Consider the following 16,219-nt stretch of genomic DNA (forward strand, 5'->3'; position numbering starts at 1 on the left):
ACAGGGCGAGGTGGACTCCCCTGGAAAGACTCTTGCCGGGGTGGCTTCCGCAGGCTCGGCAAAGATCATTGCCGGGCAACTTGCCTGACGCCAGCAGAGCGCGCCACCCTTGAGCCCAAGGGGTTCCCATGCCATATTGAAACCAAGGCTCGGGAGGCACCTCCGTGGTGGCATGCAGATCTTTTGTAGAGATCATAGATAAACAAGATTAGATGGAGACCAGAAGACGACGACCCTTGGCGAGATCATTGCCAAGGAGATCCACGAGACCCCCGGCAAGATCCTTGTCGGGGACGACCGCGGTGCTGCAGCACGACCCTTGTCGGGCCCTCGACAAGACCCTTGTCAAGGACGCCTGCAGGGCCGCAGCCAGGCCCGCGTCTGCAAAGCCTGCACCACCGCTCCTATACAGCTGCCAGCTCGACCAGCTAGGCAGGCATCTTCATGGCAGCGCGCAGCCGCTACACCAACACAGCAAGCACCTGTGTGGTGGCATGCCGACCTTCGTGAAGGCTCCACCACCGCGCCAGCCCAGCAGCCAGCCAACGTGGCGTTACAATGCCTCGTTAGCTTGGACGCGTGTCAGAGCTAGGCGAGGCGACGACAGCTGGGACGAGCTTCTCTGTCGTCCCCAATAAAGCAAGAGGGGCATGTCGGCAGCGCATTAAATGCATTTGTCCGGCGGTGCCAAGGGATAGACTCAGCCCCTGTACACCGTTCCACCTTGTTTGTGCCAATGTGGCAACCTCTTTTTGTCTATAAAAGGAGGCCCGAGGCGTACTAGAGGGGATTCGGATATTTTGGACTAGAGAACCACTGCAGCTAGTTCAAGAACACAAGAACACCTAAATACACATCAAAGCAGGACTAGGGTTTTACGCATCTCCACGGCCCGAACCTGGGTAAATGATTTGTGTGCTGACCACCAGACCCGCTCTTCGCACAACCCCGCGCCCGCCAACCGTGGAAGGGATCCCAGTGACCTCATAGGTGTCGTTTCCCACTTACATCTCTGGCGCGCCAGGTAGGGGGTGCGCAGTTGTGAGAATCCGGTCTGGATGAAGCAACGGCTTCCTCGTGGTTGTCACTTCAAGAAAGGAGACAACCGAACAAATGGCGTCCTCGGTGGACGCGGCGAACGCTCACGCAGCAGCAGAAAAGCTAAGTCATGCAAAACTTTGAGTAATTCCTTTTTATATATATGGTTATCATCCTTGATGATCTTACCCTGTGTATGGAAAACCTGCAAACAATGGAGCCCTACCACTATTGGCAACGCCCTTGTTCTGTTTCGTGTCCGCTCAACAGTTCGAGCGGCTGCGTCGACAACGGCAGGGTGACCTTCTGTGATTGGCAACGCTCTCGTTCTACCTCGAGTCCGCTCGACAGCTCGAGCTGCCGCGTCAAGAGCAGCGAGGTCGTTTGCCCGGCAGCAAGCATGCCCGACAGGACATTGAGGATCCGTCCTCAAGAAGCCACCTGGGTTTCCGTGCCGGCAAACCTACCTGATTAACGTAGGATGGACATACAAAGGAAGAGTGAACAGGAAAATAACATGCATCATTTCAAAAGTACTGCAGAGTTATATTACGTCATTTGTTGCTGCGGTTCTAAATAAAGATAAAAATTGTCTTGGTCATGAACCTGCAGCGGCGATAAGAAACGGGGTGCCTAGTCCCGGCGCTGGCCTTGTACCCTCCCGACTCCGTCGATGTGGGCGATGACGGGCTCGATGCGCTCCTCGAGCGGCGTGGGGTCCACATCGTCCGGCAAGCTATCTAGTATAAGCTTCAAAGTCGAGGTCAGGGTTCCAGTACGCTATCTTGGTGAGGAGCTTAGTAATGGCACCCTAGCAAAGCCTTCGGGCCTCTTCGGCCAGAGAGGACGCCCTGTTCGAGTGGAACCGCTCCAGGGCCCCGATAACACCCTCGAAGAACAGATTTAGCCTGGCATTAGGACTCACGTTTGGCTCTGGGACGTACCTCACGTTTGGCATCCCCATGGTAGCCTGCTGCATGGTGATCCTGCCGGCTACATCGGCGAGGCAGCTGATCCAGAGCTTCTTGCCCGCCATGAACTCTGCGTGGCTGGCGGCATCGTTCTTCCGCAGCTGCCTCTCCTCCTCCAGATTCTTGGTCAGGGTTCCCTCCCGGGCCCTGACGTCCAAGAGCGTCCCTTCAAGGCTCTCCAGCTTCAGCTTCAGGTCCTTGATATACTCGTTGGCCGTGGAGAGTAGCTCGGCCTTCTCGAGGACTGCGGCCTGCACGTCAGCCAAAGCGCCCTTGGTCGCGTCCCTCTCCCCCATCAGCTCCTGGACCTGCCGCTTCAGCCCATCAAGCTCCGCCTCCAGCTCGTCCACCTTGCCGGCATGGGCCTGGGCCTGAGCATTGAGGGCCTCCTCGTGCCTCTGCTCCAGTTCCCAGGTCTGCTGCATGACGAGCTCCTGGACCTCCTCGTCCTTGCCGCGGAGTGTCGCGGCGAGCTTCTCTTCGCGAGCGGCAAGGTCCTCCTCCGGGGAGTTCAGCTCGGCCTGGTGCTGGAGCCGAGCAGCCTCCTCCTTGGCGACCTGGCGACTCGCCGTCTCCTGATCCTTCTCGATGTCGGCCTGCTTCATGACAAGCTCCATCTTGTGCTCGGCCAGCTGATCCTGGGCGGCCTTGAATTCCTCACAGGCCTGGTGAAACCAAGCCTGCGCCTTGGCGACGCAGTCTTAGAGGTCCGCCTCCGCCTTGTCCACCGCTGCCATCCTAGACTTGGCCTTGTTCAGGTGGGCATGGTGAAGCGCCTAGAGCTTGTGGAAGCTGGTACTCATGCCTTGGAGGAGCCGCTCTTCCTAGGAACCGCCGACGCCGACGCTCGGTCCGTCAACGACCTCAAGCCCGGCGGTGCCAAGCACCTCGTTGTCAAACACCCCCCCCCCTCGGCGAGCGCCCTAGTGCTCGCCGTCCATGGGAGGTGGACGAACAAGTCGTCACCCACCTTCAGATATTTGCCCGAGCCAGAAGCGGCAGAGGAGGAAGGATGGTCGCCGACCACCTCCTCCTCAGTAGCGGCCTTGTTGGCCTCCCTGGTGGGCCCCTTGCCGGCCTCCTCGGTAGCGGCCTCGCCGAGCTCCCCGGGAGGCCCCTCAGCGGCGTCCTCAGCAACATCCTTGGCAGCCTCCTAAGCGGCGATCTTGTCAGCCTCGGCCGCGGCCTCTCTGGCCACATCTCCGATGACGGTGTCCACGTCCTCCCGGTCCGTCGAGGAAGGATCTAGGTACCGAGAAGGAGAATGAGGCGAAGCCAAGATCAAAATCTAAAAGAAGAAAAACGAGCGGGAACGAGAGGCAAACAACTCACCTACACCAAGCTGGGACAAAGGGGCCCCCTCCCCACCGGCATTCCGTGCTGGGACGGAGCCGCCGACGCCCAGGTTCACCTCCTCTTCCTCCGTGCGCATGGGCTCGGTGTTTGGCGCCCTTGCTGGGGACCCCCCTCGGGGTGGCGTGGTCGATGGGGGCGGCGCGTTGGGGGTGGCCCTCAGTGGATCCTCCTGCTGCCGTTCTCCTCCTGCAACTACGGCAAGCTCAGCACCAGGAAATCGTGCCCCACCACACGTCAAAGGGGAGTGAGTGATGAATGCACGTTGGTGGCTGCGCCGGGGGCTCCTCTCCACCACCACCAGCGGCATACTCGAGGTGCCCACCGGGGGCTGGCCGCCCGCCGAAGCCTTGGCCCTCTTCGCCACCCTCTAGGCCAGCGTCTTCCTATCCCTGTGAAGATGAAGACAAGTCAAGAAAATTGGCACGGTCCGAGGGGACGGAGATGACAAAAGACAAGACACTTACTCATCCCCCGCCTCTTCTTCCGCGGCCTTCCTCTTCCTCCTCGGGCTAAGAGAACCGAGGTCGAAGAAGACCTCCGTGTCGTCACCTGCGGGAGGTGGGGAAGTAGGTGGAGTTGGGGGACGCTTGGACGAAGAAGGGGCAGCTGCTTTCTTCTTCGCCACCGCCACCTTCACTGCCTTCCCTGCCGCCGCGGCCCTCGTCTGGTGCATGGGCGCCTCCGGAGGTTATTGCGGTTGTGCAGTCCTGCCGGGCCGGACCGGCTCACCAGAGGCGGCCCGCCGCAGGACACGCCCTCTCCCTGTGGCCGGGGGCTTGACATCCTCGGCCTCCTCCTCAGACGACCTGTCGATGTCATCTTCGATGAGAGGGGCCCCGATGCCGGCGCTGCCAGCCTCCGCAGCGGATTCTGCCCACTGGGCGAGCTCCTTCTCCTCTATGGCCGTCGCGGCCTCGTCCTTCATGCTGCCAGCACTGCCGGCCTCCTTGGCGAGCTCCGCCTCCGCCGCCCTAGCGGCGATGTAGTCCAGCTCCGCCTCGGTGGTGTCCTGGATGAGCCGCGGCTCCTCACGGACGTACTTCTCCACCAAGGTGTCGAAGAACTCCTGCGGCTGATCCTCCTCCGGCTCGGCCCAATTCGGGTCAAAGGCCGTGCGCATTGAAGTCCGGCATCATGGCGATGATGTCGGTTTGGCGAGAGTTGTTGCTCAGCGGGACCACCCCCCGCCGACAACCCGAACAAGGGCCCCTTGGCGACCTTGCCTGCTTTCACGGTCTTGCTGGCCCTTTCAGCCCTGCCGTCACGACTCACGTCGAGCTGGAAGAGCCGCTGGCAGAAGTGTGTGTGTGCCATCACCGTGAAGTTATGGTTCAGGCCAGGGCGGAGCCGCATGATGTCGGCCGCGTTGCTGAAAAGCCGAGCCGACCGCCCCTTGTTGTGCAGAGGGGCGATGCGGTGGCGGATGAAATATGCCCCGATCATCTCCAGGGTGAGCCCAGCAGCAGCGAGGCGGTGAATCCTGGTGGTGGCGACCGTGAGCCTCCCATCCTGGGCGTTGACGTCGCCCCAGGCATCTCTGTGAACCGGCGGCATCTGGCGAACTTGGCAAAACTCCTGAGGCTCCTCCTCCTCAATCCAGCACCACCGGCTCCGCCATTCCTCCCACCTCTCCTTCTGGGCGCCCTTTGGATACGTCCCCTTCTCCAAGGGCCTTGGGATCCAAGTGACACAACCATAGATGGCACCTCCCTTCTCGATTCGAGGATAAAAGTAGTGGTGGAAGTGCGCCGTGCTGGGAAGCACTCCAGCGAAGCCCTCGTAGGGATGGGCAAAAAGAGCCATGCACGCCACGGCGTTTGGCGTGAAATCCAGAAGATGGAAGCCGCATGTGTGCATGATGTCGCTGAAGAAATTGGAGAAAGGGGGGCAGAGGCCACAGGAAAAGTAGTCGACGAAAAATAGGTACTGATTCGGGGCGACCTTGGCACAACCGGCGGGGATGACGCGCGTGGCCGGATGCCCAGTCGTCTCTTCCCCCGTCTTGCACCCCCATAGGGGCCTCAAGTTGTACCGGAGGTGGACCGTGTCAACCATCAAGGGGAAGTAGTCGAGCTTCGTCCGCCGCGCCGCCGACTCACTCTCCGGCGGCTCCGTCCCCCCGCGTCCCTGGCCACTCCTTTGCTCTTCCTGGTCTTGGGTGCCATGGCGGCATCGGGAGGTGGAGGAGAAAGGGCAGTGAAAACATGGCGACGGCGAGCGAGAGCAAGGGCTTGAGGAGGAAGAAGGAGGGGAAGGCGGTTCCGAGATTGGAGAAGACACAAAGGGTAAATGAGCAGCGCGCCCGTGGTTGTTCCTTTTTACGGGGAAGGCGTGGACCGCCTCTTTACATTGATGTGACGCATGTGTGCGGAAACCGCCCCATGCATGACCCCCACGTCACGCATGACCCTCCATGTCGCGCGTTCAACGCGGATCGTGGGGAAGCGTAGCGGACGGAGGAATTACTGCGGTAAAAATCCGCCGCACCTGCCCACGCATCGTTCTGGGCCTAGCCCAACAACGTGTCGTGCTTATGTGTGGCCCAGGCCCAGGGGCTCCTGTCGGTGTACAAAAGTAGGGGCTCTCCTTTTGCACCCCTTTACTTGTGCACGGGCAGTCAGAGCTGCGCCCACGGCCACACTAAGCAGGGTAGAGGAGGGATGCCGGAGCAGAAGACGACCAAAGCAACACCAAGACCAGAGACAGAAAGAGAGCAAGAGGGCAAGGTGGACTCCCCCGGCAAGACTCTTGCCGGGGTGCCTTCCGCATCCTCAGCAAGATCCTTGCCGGGGCAACTTGCCTGACGCCAACAGAGCGCGCCACCCTTGAGCCCAGGGGGTTCCCACGCCATATTGAAACCAAGGCTCGGGAGGCACCTCCGTGGTGGCATGCAGATCTTTTTAGAGATCATAGATACACAAGATCAGATGGAGACCAGAAGAAGACGACCCTTGGCGACATCCTTGCCAAGGAGATCCACAAGATCCCCGGCAAGATCCTTGCCAGGGATGACCGTGGTGCCGCAGCAAGACCCTTGCCGGGCCCTCGACAAGACCCTTGCCGAGGACGCCTGCGGGGCCGCACCCAGGCCCACGTCTGCCAAAGCCTCCACCGCCGCTCCCATATAGTTGCCAGCTCGACCAGCTGGGCGGGCATCTGTGTGGCAGCGCGCGGCCTCTACACCAACTCAGCAAGCACCTGCATGGTGGCATGCGGATCTTCGTGAAGGCTCCACCACCGCGACAGCCCAGCAGCCAGCCAACGTGGCGTTACAACGCCTCGTCAGCTTGGACGCACATCGGAGCCAGGCGAGGCGATGACAGCTGAGACGAGCTTCTCTATCATCCCCAATAAAGCAAGAGGGGCACATCGGCAGTGCATTAAATATGTTTGTCCGGCGGTGCCAGGGGATAGACTCAGCCCCTATACACCTTTCCACCTCCTGTGTGCCACTGTGGCAACCCCTTTTTGTCTATAAAAGGAGGCTCGAGGCGTACTAGAGGGGGATTTGGATCTTTTGGATTAGAGAACCACTGCAGCTAGTTCAAGAACACAAGAATACCTAAATACACATCAAAGCAGGACTAGGGTTTTACGCGTCTCCGTAGCCCGAACCTGGGTAAATGATCTGTGTGCTTACCGCCACACCCGCTCTTCGCACAACCCCGCGCCCGCCATCCGTAGAAGGGATCCCAGTGACCCCATAGGTGTCGTTTCCCACCGACATCTCCCCACTGGTGCCCCGTCCGCACCTATCTCGATGTCTAGATGGGTTTTCGGGGAGTTTCAACCATGGATACATCATAAGTAGATGTTGTAGTCCACTTCCTAGTGTTTACCAGCGGTGAAGTGGTTTTTGTAGGGCCATCGACATCTTCATCCATGTCAGTGGCCTCATCATTGTCTAGCACGTCATCTAAATCATCGATCGTGGCGACTAGGTGGGTGGTGGGTGGGACGTAAATTTCCCGATCATCGGCTTTAAGTCCGATCTTGTCATAAACCGAGGTTTGACCATCTGAGATTGATAGGCTCTGCATATGGTCAAGCATCCCATGTAGCTGAGATAGTTCCCTGGGGTTCATGGCCTGTTTGTAGGCAGGGCTAACTTGAAGTACACCCGGCATATAGCTTGGCATGTTTCAACATGGTGAAGATCTGAAGTCGATTTCGGATCTGGCACAAGAGTTCGTCCTAGATCCGATGTAATGTCCGAGGTGGGGGCCGGACTAGCGTCAATACTTAACGTCGAGACAAGATTGCCTGGGGTCGATGTATTTGGTTCCTTTATCGGTGTTGGGGAGCATTAACTGACATCCTCAAAGCAGATCGGCTCCGGAGTCGAGCCTCCGATGTCTGATAAGCCCTCAATCTGGCTGAGCGTCCATCCGGACAGGATGAGCTCGCCGTGGGAATCTGCGGTGTATTCCAAGCCTCTGAAAGTCACGATATGATCCAAGGCGTAGATCTCAACGGGGCCAGATGGCTCGCCGAGTTGGTGAAAAAGATCATGCTGTGAACACAAAAAGTTGGCCAGGGACAGATACGTTGCCGTGGGTGGCACCATAGTTGATCTACAGATGAGGCATCGATCCCCCTATTGATCACACATCAGAACACTCAATGAAAGCACCAGTGTCGGTATCAAAACTGGCAGACCTCAGGGTAGGGAGTCCCGAGTGGTGGATCTTGGATCAGTGGTAACAGGAACAAGGGAGATGATGTTTACCCAGGTTCGGGCCCTCTTGATGCAGGTAAAACAGTATGTCCTGCTCTTGTTTATATTGATGGTGATGTATTGAGTACAAGCTTGATCTATCTCGAGATAATGAGTTGTGTTCTAACCCTAGGGCAAGGTGAATGTAACTGTGATTCCTTCCCCTCTTTGGGATGAACCCTTTGGCTTATATACAAGCCAGTTAGGGCATCTAGGGTTACATGGCCGGTATCCAGGGGGTCTCATGGAGGCGGCAGGAGATGTCTTAGAGTATATGTTAAGTCTTCGGTAGGTGGAGTCTTGATCACGTCCAGGTGTGCAGCTTCCGGAGTCCATCCGATGGAGAGTGAGGCCCACAGGCCTAGACCGAGGACTACATGCCGACTCGGTTAGCATCCCTTAGTCCATGACACCATCAACGAGGATGACAGAACATGTCAACGAGATATAAGAACAAAACCGGTAACAAGCAGACCGGTATAGTGAGCATGTGTATTACTTAAGAGGATAGTATATCTTACCTCGGGTTTTGAAAAGTATCGTGAATCAAAGGGAATAGCACATGATAACCAAAGGTTCACTCGACTGTCATTCGTGTAATCATAGGGATTGATATGGACGTCCACGGTTATTGAATGAAAAGGGTTTTGTTCATGTCTATGTTTTACCTAACCTACAAGGTCAGAAGCTTAAGGTAATCATGATCTGTTGAGTATTAGTAGAACGGGAATAATGAGAATATATTTTTGAAATAGTTTCACTAATATTCGAAATTGTTTCAAGAGGAACCGAAAGCGTTTCGGTGTTTATCTCGCAATGCATGGTATTATTGACAAATCATATATAGATGGAAAATATTTTTGGAGATGTTAAATTAATAATAAAGGCTCTAATAAGGAAGCTTTTGTATTTAACTAAACATAAATGGGCCTTCAAAGGCCAAGTGGTGGAAAGATATTGGGCCACTTGGGCCAAATAGGGGAGGAGCCCCCTTAGCTTCTTGGAGAAGCAAGGGGGGCGCTGAATCGGAGGCAAACTCCCCCTCCTTGGCCATCCAAGGTGGGAAGGAATCTCCCCCCCCCTTGTGGAGCCCCTCCCTCTCCCCTCCAACCTATATACACTAGAGGTATTGACACCTTTTGAACACACATGTTTTTGGAGTCTCCTCCAGTTCTCTTGTTCTAGTCTTAGTTAGTCCTAGTTGATCTAATCAGAGATAGACCTATAATCCTCATAATTAGAAGCCCGGTGTGGTTCTAATCTCCTCCCTCTAATTCTTCGACGACGATTAGCTCTGGACGACGAAGCACTGCCAAATCGTGAGGACCATACGCTCGCAATATGTGGAGAGGTTGTGCTTTCCTTCTTCCGTTCAAGGGACTTGTCGTGGAATTGTCACAGAAGATGTCCTAGTGTGAGGACTTAGTTGTGAGGCCAATGCATCTATGTGGTAGCTTGAGAGGGGTTGAGCGGAATCGAGAGACGCAACACAAGACAAAGATTTAGACAGCTTCGGGCCCCGGGAAACATCATCCGGTAATAGCCCTACATGCTGTTTGAGGCTAGATCTCATTATGCTCATGAGAGAGTCGCCGCATAAGCCGGCTCCCCCTTCGTGTCTAGCCCTAGAGATTATTGAGCTTCTTACTTGTCCCTCTTTGGGGTGCCCTTCCCCTACTTATATAAGTTGAAGGGGCGGGTTACATGTGAAGTCCTATTAGGATTTGGACTAGTCTATTACAGGTGGAATCTTAGTCTGCTCCCTTAAGGGAAAACTCCTTATGCCTTTTCTCGTAAACCGGCCCACCATAACATGAGCCGGCCTTCTGGGCCTTGGGCCTAGTCTTCTATCTGACCTGCCGTTAGGGCCATCCGTGAGTCGCTGGGCTCGTGAGTCGCCACTCCGGCGGGTTACCAATGAAAACGCCAAGCCCGGCCGGGTCATACCACGGGGTATATCCCCGACATTAGCCCCCAGTTTAATTTGGATTATCCATGTTAAACTATCATGTAAAATGAACACAAGAACAACCTTGATAGGTTGTGCTCCGGGTTAAATATTTTTCTGAACTGGCACCTGATCATCTTTAATTCCTTGTCATTTCCTCCTGGATGCATACTCAAGGTCTTATAGCAAATCTCTTTTAACAGATATGTCCAAACCTTGCCAATGCAAAAAATCCAGGCACTTCTTCTAAAAAATCCGGGTCAATAGGCCAGCTTCATAACCAATTTGCTGACATTGGCTCTCGTAGAGAAATATTATAAGAAATAATCCATTTGAGTCGGCCTTCAATGCTCTGACTTGACAAAAATATTGGTCTTGAAATATTCAACTGAAATTCAGCCGGCTTAAAGATGTAGATCTTGCCGATTAATGATTGCCAAAATTGTCGAGTTATAAACAAATGATGCCGGGTCGTGTAGCTGATGCCGGGTTAATCTTAAGATGATGTCGGGTCATAAAATTTGTAGATTTCTCCGATAATAATATAATACTAGATTTGCTCAAAACTGAGAACTTGAAGTTATTCCTCTCTTATATGCATATCACCTGTAGCCCCCAAATGCCGGGTTGTCATGCTTGCAGCAACCTGGGACTTGTAATTGCCTTATGCTCATAAAAAATTCAACCAGTGTAGCCGCCAAGGGCTGGGTCATTATGCAATAATGAGCAGAGACTTTGTAAATATGATCATGTAAACTTGAGCAGCAACATGTAGCCCCCAAGGGCCGGCTTAGTAAGATAATACCGAGTTGGGACTTTGTATATAATTTATTGATAATAACATCATATAATATAATCTCCACCATGGGGCTTGAACCCATGTCCACAAGGTTAAGAGCTTTGTACTCTACCAACTAAATAGTGGGACATTCAATATAATGGATTAATGCTTGTGTACCTTGAACTTTTTGACAGGAGCAATTGGTAGCCCCCAAGGGTCATCTCATTACAATGTGATGATTCGGGTCTTCAACAAGTTGAACAAAAAGTGAATTTACATTAGCCCCCAAGTGCCATGGTGCATGCAGGCAGTGACATGGGACTTGCATATTTGATGTAATCTCAATTTAAATAATGTAGCCCCCAAGTGCCGGGTCGTAAGCCTGCAGTGACTCGGGACTATTCCTTCCATTGTAGAATAAATCATATCCATTGATAAAATAATAGCCATTGCGCCAAAGCGACTTTGAATACCTCATCTGTTGATAAGTAAATCCGGAGTTTAAATACCCGGTGGCTCTTGGCCGATGGCGGTTTAATACTCCTCCATTGTAAGCCGGAATTTTTATAATCCGGCGGCTTATAGCCTTGGAGAAAATCAAGAATTGATAATCCTTTTGAGACACCAATTTCAATCTTTGATGATGGGCTTGAACTTAATCATTTATGTAAGTCATAGCTCTATAAATCCTGCACAGAGTTTAAACAACATATGCCCTGGCGACTTAACATCAAAAGCTAGGGCGGGTAACCACACAAATGTAGTCTTATCCTACACTCAAGTAGATCACAAGATCCCTTGGCGGTTTACCACAGGGCGGGTCATAATATCTCACATATAACCATTGTGATATTGAATTTGTACTGCCGGTTTCCATGACATGTGCAGTAAGGGTGATAACCCAATCCTTAGAAGCCAATGCTTCCACATAGATGATGATTGTCATAAGCTGGCAACTTATCATCGAAAATCAAGCCGGGTTAAATAGAAACCACTCATATACACTTTAGATATGATCAAAAAAGCTTCAAGTAAAATCCAAAAAATTGTTCGCAAAAAGAGACTTTAAAAATTTTGAGGCTTCTGATTCGAATACGATCAGAAAACCGTTCCCAAGGGGTTAAGCTAAGATTCAAATATGATCATATAGCCCCCAGTGGCTTTGGCGTTGCCGATCAAGAGGGTACCGACAGCTATGTTCTCTTTGGTTCGAATACGACCTATGTTTGAACAGGAAGCCCCCAAATGACCTTGAGAGTTGTTTAACGATGCTGATTCGGATATGATCCACGTCAGACCCAAAGGGGTTGAGCTATGATTCGAATACGATCAAGAAGCCCCCTAGTGGGTTTGGCAGTGTGCCGATCAAAAGGGTACCGACAACTATGTTCTCTTTGCTTCGAATACGACCTATGTTTGAACAGGAAGCCCCCAAGTGACCATATAAGTTTTGGCATTGCGCCGATCAAGAGGGTACCGACAGCTATGCTCGATGAGCAGGAAGCCCCCAAATGACCATAATAAGATAAGCCGTAAGGCAGGATACCCATGTTTGAACTGCGCATCATGGCAGCAGGCTCTTTTTGGCACCCTTTAATCTTTCTGAGAGCTCGAATTTGCGAGAGATTAATTCTTTTTGAACCGGAACTTTAAACCGGATTTGAAAGCTTCAAAACTTTGTGAGAGATAAATTTACCTTGAACCGGATTTGAGAGCTTCAAAGCTTTGTGGTAAATAAATTTCCCTTGAACCGGTTTTTAAATCAGACATTAAGAGCTTCAGTGCTTTGTGGGAGAAAGATGTCTCTTGAGCCGGATTTTTAAACCGGAAGCATCAAGGTGAGCCGGAATTTTTCTGACGGCCTTTTAAATTTTCATCGATAGATAAGTAATCTCCGGGGCCGGGTCACTTTTCCCTCCAATGACCCGGAGTTCTTGAATGCATTGAACCCAGTCAATTCTGCCGAGTCATACCATTGTAACCCCCGAGTCTCAAGACGACTCAAGGTGTTGACTTGAGATTCTCCATATTTGACCATAGCAGAAGGTGTATATCATTGGCGTTGATAGCGCGATGTGAATCCACTAAAGGGTGAGGTGACTGCGGTGGGTTTATAAATGATCTCGTATGAGCCATGTCAGCAACTCGGCCAATGGTTCCTTCCAACTGGCTGTTTGAAGTTTAACCAAACTGTAGTGGCGGTGACTTCTGCGCCTACCCATTGAGCCATCCAGTGTAGACGGTGGCTGATAATACATGATAATTCGCCTCCGATTTGTTGGAAGAAAACCGGCTTCCCAAGCGGTGACTCACTCATATTCAATAAACAGCTCATGCAGACAGGTGCGGCCCGGTGTGTTGATATAGACCAACCCGTGAGAGATGGATGGTAATGTTGGAAATATGCCCTAGAGGCAATAATAAAAGCATTATTATTATATTTCCTTGTTCATGATAATTGTCTTTATTCATGCTATAATTGTGTTATCCGGAAATCGTAATACATGTGTGAATAATAGACACCAACATGTCCCTAGTAAGCCTCTAGTTGACTAGCTCGTTGATCAACAGATAGTCATGGTTTCCTGACTATGGACATTGGATGTCATTGATAACGAGATCACATCATTAGGAGAATGATGTGATGGACAAGACCCAATCCTAAACATATCATAAGATCGTATAGTTCGTTTGCTAGAGTTTTCCAATGTCAAAGTATCTTTTCCTTAGACCATGAGATCGTGTAACTCCCGGATACCGTAGGAGTGCTTTGGGTGTGCCAAACGTCACAACGTAACTGGGTGACTATAAAGGTATACTACGGGTATCTCCGAAAGTGTCTGTTGGGTTGACATGGATCAAGACTGGGATTTGTCACTCCGTATGACGGAGAGGTATCACTGGGCCCACTCGGTAATGCATCATCATAATGAGCTCAGAATGACCAAGTGTCTGGTCACGGGATCATGCATTACGGTACGAGTAAAGTGACTTGCCGGTAACGAGATTGAACGAGGTATTGGGATACCGACAATCGAATCTCGGGCAAGTAACATATCGATTGACAAAGGGAATTGTATATGGGGTTGCTTGAATCCTCGATATCGTGGTTCATCCGATGAGATCATTGAGGAGCATGTGGGAGCCAACATGGGTATCCAGATCCCGCTGTTGGTTATTGACCGGAGAGCGATCACGGTCATGTCTACATGTCTCCCGAACCCGTATGGTCTACACACTTAAGGTTCGGTAACGCTAGGGTTGTAGGGATATGTATATGCAGTAACCCGAATGTTGTTCGGAGTCCCGGATGAGATCCCGGACGTCACTAGGAGTTCCGGAGTGGTCCGGAGGTAAAGATTTATATATGGGAAGTCCTGTTTCGGCCATCGGGACAAGTTTCGGGGTCATCGGTATTGTACTAGGACCACCGAAAGGGTCCCGGGGGTCCACCGGGTGGGGCCACCTGTCCCAAGGGGGCACATGGGCTGTAGGGGGTGCGCCTTGGCCTACATGGGCCAAGGGCACCAGCCCCAAGAGGCCCATGCGCCTAGGGTTTCAAGGAGGAAGAGTCCTAGGAGGGGAAGGCACCTCCTAGGTGCCTTGGGGAGGAAGGATTCCTCCCCCTTGGCCGCACCCCCTAGGAGATTGGATCTCCTAGGGCCCGCGCCCCCCCTTGGCCCTCCTATATATAGTGGGGGAAGGAGGGCTTTTCATCGACGCCTTTTGGTTGCCTCCTTCTCCCTCTCCAACACCTCCTCCTCCTCCATAGTGCTTGGCGAAGCCCTGACGGAATACTGCAGCTTCACCATCACCACGCTGTCGTGCTGCTGCTGGAGCCATCTTCCTCTACCTCTCCTTCCCTCTTGATGGATCAAGAAGAAGGAGACGTTACGCTGACCATACGTGTGTTGAACGCGGAGGTGCCGTCCGTTCGGTGCTAGGATCTCCGGTGATTTGGATCACGTTGTGTTCGACTACCTCATCCCCGTTATTTGAACGCTTCCGCTCGCGATCTACAAGGTACGTAGATGCATCTAATCACTCGTTGCTAGATGAACTCCTAGATGGATCTTGGTGAAATCGTAGGAAAATTTTTGTTTTTCTGCTACGTTCCCCAACAGTGGCATCATGAGCTAGGTCTATGCGTAGTTCTTCTTGCGCGAGTAGAACACAATTTGTTGTGGGCGTAGATGTTGTCAACTTTCTTGCCGCTACTAGTCTTATCTTGCTTCAACGGTATTGTGGGATGAAGCGGCCCGGACCAACCTTACACGTACGCTTACGTGAGACCGGTTCCACCGACTAACATGCACAAGTTGCATAAGGTGGCTGGCGGGTGTCTCTCTCTCCTACTTTAGTTGGAGCGGATTTGATGAAAAGGGTCCTTATGAAGGGTAAATAGAAGTTGACAAATCACTTTGTGGTTTTCACGTAGGTAAGAAAACGTTCTTGCTAGAACCCTACTTCAGCCACGTAAAACTTGCAACAACAATTAGAGGACGTCTAACTTGTTTTTGCAGCAAGTGCTTTGTGATATGATATGGCCAAAGTTGTGATGAATGATGAATGATCTATATGTGATGTATGAGATGTTCATGCTATTGTAATAGGAATCACGACTTGCATGTCGATGAGTATGACAACCGGCAGGAGCCATAGGAGTTGTCTTTATTTTTTGTATGACCTGCGTGTCATTGAGAAACGCCATGTAAATTACTTTACTTTATTGCTAAACGTGTTAGCCATAGTAGTAGAAGTAATAGTTGGCGAGCAACTTCATGGAGACACAATGATGGAGATCATGATGATGGAGATCATGGTGTCATGCCGGTGACAAGATGATCATGGAGCCCCAAGATGGAGATCAAAGGAGCTATGTGATATTGGCCATATCATGTCACTATTATTATTTGATTGCATTTGATGTTTATCATGTTTTGCATCTTGTTTACTTAGAACGACGGTAGTAAATAAGATGACCCCTCATAATAATTTCAAGAAAGTGTTCCCCCTAACTGTGCACCGTTGCGACAGTTCGTTGTTTCAATGCACCACGTGATGATCGGGTGTTTGATTCAAAACGTTCACATACAACGGGTGTAAGACAGATTTACACATGCAAGCACTTAGGTTGACTTGACGAGCCAAGCATGTGTATAGACATGGCCTCGGAACACAGAAGACCGAAAGGTCGAGCATGAGTCGTATAGAAGATACGATCAACATGAAGATGTTCACCGATGTTGACTAGTCCGTCTCACGTGATGATCGGACACGGCCTAGTTGACTCGGATCATGTTATACTTAGATGACTAGAAGAGGGATGTCTATCTAAGTGGGAGTTCGTTGAATAATTTGATTAGATGAACTTAATTATCATGAACTTAGTCTAAAATCTTTACAAT

The sequence above is a fragment of the Triticum dicoccoides genome, chromosome 5A (assembly GCF_002162155.2).
Source record: "Triticum dicoccoides isolate Atlit2015 ecotype Zavitan chromosome 5A, WEW_v2.0, whole genome shotgun sequence".
In the NCBI taxonomy this organism is placed as follows: Eukaryota; Viridiplantae; Streptophyta; class Magnoliopsida; order Poales; family Poaceae; genus Triticum; species Triticum dicoccoides.